Here is a 4,269-nt window from a genome sequence, read left to right as displayed (position 1 = left end):
TTAGTGGTAATAAACTTGTTCTTGTCTTGGAAGCTCTTTATCTTTCCCTCAATTCTAAATGATAGTCTCACTGCTGGGCAGAATAATCTTGGTTGTAGGTCCTTGATTTTCATCACTAGAATATTAAATGCCAAATGCCTATGGCCTGCAAAGTTTCTGTAGAGAAATCAGTTGATAGTCTCATAGAGGTTCCCTTTTAGGTAACTGCTTTTCTCTAGCTGCTTTTAAGATTTTTTTCTCTTTGTCTTTAACATCTAGCATTTCAATTATGATATGTATTGGTGTGAAACTCTTTGAATATATCTTGTTTGGGACTCTCTGTGCTTCCTAGACTTGTATGTCTTTTCCTTTTAGCAGGTTAGGGAAGGTTTTAGTCACCTGAGTCGAATGCTTCAGATGTGTCCTTTGTGTGGGCTGTGTTACACCCTCCTGTTGTAGTTGAACCCTGACAGCAATTGGCAGGCCAGTGGAAGGGATTGATTCTCTGGCTGACTGACTATGAGGAATGGCTGTGACTACAGGGGAGGAGCTATTACACAGGGGCTAATCCCACAGAGCAGGATTCACATAGAGGGGCCCTGGTGTCTATTGAGTTTCCCTTCTGGGTGTGTCTTTGTAGAGGTGGTTGGGTGATGCTCTGGCATAATCTGAAGCTGGCCACTAGGTGTGTTGATTCTGGGGACTCTTGCTAGGGGGTATGGGGCAGGTGAAGGTCTAGGGCTGCAAAGTGGGATCTGCAGGTGGTTGTCACTTGTGCTGTGCTTGGAAGCACCTGGAAGAGGCTAAGCTTGGAATTAATTTGGTAGTTTCAAATTTTAAAATAAATATATGCTTTGGCCTATCTTTAAGAATTGATTCTCTAGCCCTAATCAGTTTGGGGACTGAATGGTCCCAGGTTCGATTCTGGTCAAGGGCATGTACCTTGGTTGCGGGCACATCCCCAGTAGGAGGCGTGCAGGAGGCAGCTGATCAATGTTTCTCTTTCATTGATGTTTCTAATTCTCTATCCCTCTCCCTTCCTCTCTGTAAAAAATCAATAACATATATTTTAAAAGAAAAGAAAAGAAGAATTGATTCTCTAGAAGTATTTTTATATCTGCAGAAAGGTTTTCAAGAATGTGTATATTGTATTGTTCAAAATTGTAAAAATTGGAAAATAATCTAAAGCCATATGGACAATTAGATTAATTACAGATAACTATGACCTGGTTTAAAAAATCAAGTCATTTTAAATGTTTGCAGTGCTAGTTTGGTGGTAATAAACTCTTCTAGCCTTTTATTGTCTGCAAAGCTCTTTATTTCAGAGCCTTGATTTTCATTACTTTGTATACTTCATGTTACTCTCTTCTGGCCTAAAGTGTTTTATTGAGAAATCAGCTGACAGTCTAATGGAAACTCCCTTGTAGGTAACTTTCTGTCTCTCTCTAGCAGCCTTGCAGTCTTTAAGATTCTTTCCTTGTCTTTAATGCTTGCCATTTTAATTATGATGTGTCTAGGTATGGGTCTTTTAGGGTTCATCTTGATTGGGAATAAAATTATGTAATACTTCACAAAGTTGTGTCATCCTTGTGCAGGGGCCATGCTAATCTCTATCATTCCAATTTTAGTATATGTGCTGCCGAAGTGAGCACTTTATTTATTTTTAAAAAATATTTTTACTTGACTTTTTAGAGAGAAAGGAAAGGGATAGAGAGGTGTAAACATCTATGAGAGAAATATCAATTGACTGCCTCCTCTATTCCCCCTTCTGGGGATCAAGCTCACAACCCAGGCATGTGCCCAACCAGAAATCAAACCATTAACCTTTTGGTTCATGAGTTGACCCTCAACCACTAGACCACGCCTGTTTGGGCCACATTTTAATTTAATTTAATTTAATTGATTAAATCAAATTTAATCAATTTAATTAAATTGATTAAAGCATTTAATCCATTCACATTTAAAGTAATTTTTGATTAGGTATGTAGTTATTGCCATTTTAGTATTCATATTTTTGTTATTTTTTTTCTTCTTAAAATTGTATCTTTAACATTTCTTGTAATACTGGTTTAGTGGTAATAAACTTGTTCTTGTCTTGGAAGCTCTTTATCTTTCCCTCAATTCTAAATGATAGTCTCACTGCTGGGCAGAATAATCTTGGTTGTAGGTCCTTGATTTTCATCACTAGAATATTAAATGCCAAATGCCTATGGCCTGCAAAGTTTCTGTAGAGAAATCAGTTGATAGTCTCATAGAGGTTCCCTTTTAGGTAACTGCTTTTCTCTAGCTGCTTTTAAGATTTTTTTCTCTTTGTCTTTAACATCTAGCATTTCAATTATGATATGTATTGGTGTGAAACTCTTTGAATATATCTTGTTTGGGACTCTCTGTGCTTCCTAGACTTGTATGTCTTTTCCTTTTAGCAGGTTAGGGAAGGTTTTAGTCACCTGAGTCGAATGCTTCAGATGTGTCCTTTGTGTGGGCTGTGTTACACCCTCCTGTTGTAGTTGAACCCTGACAGCAATTGGCAGGCCAGTGGAAGGGATTGATTCTCTGGCTGACTGACTATGAGGAATGGCTGTGACTACAGGGGAGGAGCTATTACACAGGGGCTAATCCCACAGAGCAGGATTCACATAGAGGGGCCCTGGTGTCTATTGAGTTTCCCTTCTGGGTGTGTCTTTGTAGAGGTGGTTGGGTGGTGCTCTGGCATAATCTGAAGCTGGCCACTAGGTGTGTTGATTCTGGGGACTCTTGGTAGGGGGTATGGGGCAGGTGAAGGTCAACTGCTGCCTGTTTATGGCCTAGGGCTGCAAAGTGGGATCTGCAGGTGGTTGTCACTTGTGCTGTGCTTGGAAGCACCTGGAAGAGGCTAAGCTTGGAATTGAGTCCAGCTGCCACTAGTGCCAGGCTTGGGGCCACTTAGCAAGAAGCACAGGCCATTCTGAGGCCAGATGCTGCTTGTTTGTGGTTTGTGAACCTGTGAGAGATTTTAGGAAAGTCTGCAGCATTAACCAAGATGGACCATTTAGATGGAAAATCCCCTGAAAGTAGCTTGGGTGGGTGTGCAAGTTTGATGGGGCAGGATCAATGAGTCACCAGGGTGGGGCTTTACCAGGTTAATGGACACTCAGGCTTGAGGCCTGCTTGTGCCTGCAGGAACTGTGGAGGGGGAGTGCTCAATAAAGGAGCAATGATATCTGCCAGCACTTCTGTCTGAGAAAGCTGTCCCTCCAGTGCTCACCCTGAAGCTGGACAATTCATTTCTCCCAATTGTTTCTGAGGCTCTTTTCAAAAAAATCTTTATTGTTGAGAGTACTATAGATGTCCCCATTTTCCCCCTCACACCCCCCTCCATCCAATTTTCACCCTGCCCCAGGCCTTCACAACCCTATTGTTTGTGTCCATGGGTAATGAATATATGCATATAAGTTCTTTGGTTAATCTCTTCCTGTCCCTCCCCCACACCTTTACTCTGAGATTCCTTAGTCTGTTCCATGTTTCTATACCTCTGGTTCTGTTTTATTCATCAGTTTATTTTCTTCATTAGATTCCTTGTTTGGTAATTTTTATTTTTACTCCCTTGTAGGTAACTTTCTGTCTCTCTCTAGCAGCCTTGCAGCCTTTAAGATTCTTTCCTTGTCTTTAATGCTTGCCATTTTAATTATGATGGGTCTTTTGGGGTTCATCTTGATTGGGAATAAAATTATGTAATACTTCACAAAGTTGTGTCATCCTTGTGCAGGGGCCATGCTAATCTCTATCATTCCAATTTTAGTATATGTGCTGCCGAAGTGAGCACTTTATTTATTTTTAAAAAATATTTTTACTTGACTTTTTAGAGAGAAAGGAAAGGGATAGAGAGGTGTAAACATCTATGAGAGAAATATCAATTGACTGCCTCCTCTATTCCCCCTTCTGGGGATCAAGCTCACAACCCAGGCATGTGCCCAACCAGAAATCAAACCATTAACCTTTTGGTTCATGAGTTGACCCTCAACCACTAGACCACGCCTGTTTGGGCCACATTTTAATTTAATTTAATTTAATTGATTAAATCAAATTTAATCAATTTAATTAAATTGATTAAAGCATTTAATCCATTCACATTTAAAGTAATTTTTGATTAGGTATGTAGTTATTGCCATTTTAGTATTCATATTTTTGTTCTTAAAAAACAACCTTTAACATTTGTTATAATACAAGTTTTGACTTTTTAAATTCTTTATTGTTTAAAATATTACATAAGTCTCCTTTTTTCCCCCATTGACCTCTCCCCGTCCGCCCCCA

This window comes from Myotis brandtii, unplaced genomic scaffold (assembly GCF_000412655.1).
Source record: "Myotis brandtii unplaced genomic scaffold, ASM41265v1 scaffold681, whole genome shotgun sequence".
Lineage (NCBI taxonomy): Eukaryota > Metazoa > Chordata > Mammalia > Chiroptera > Vespertilionidae > Myotis > Myotis brandtii.
The sequence above is the reverse complement of the archived record's forward strand: the minus strand, read 5'-3'. Positions refer to the sequence as shown.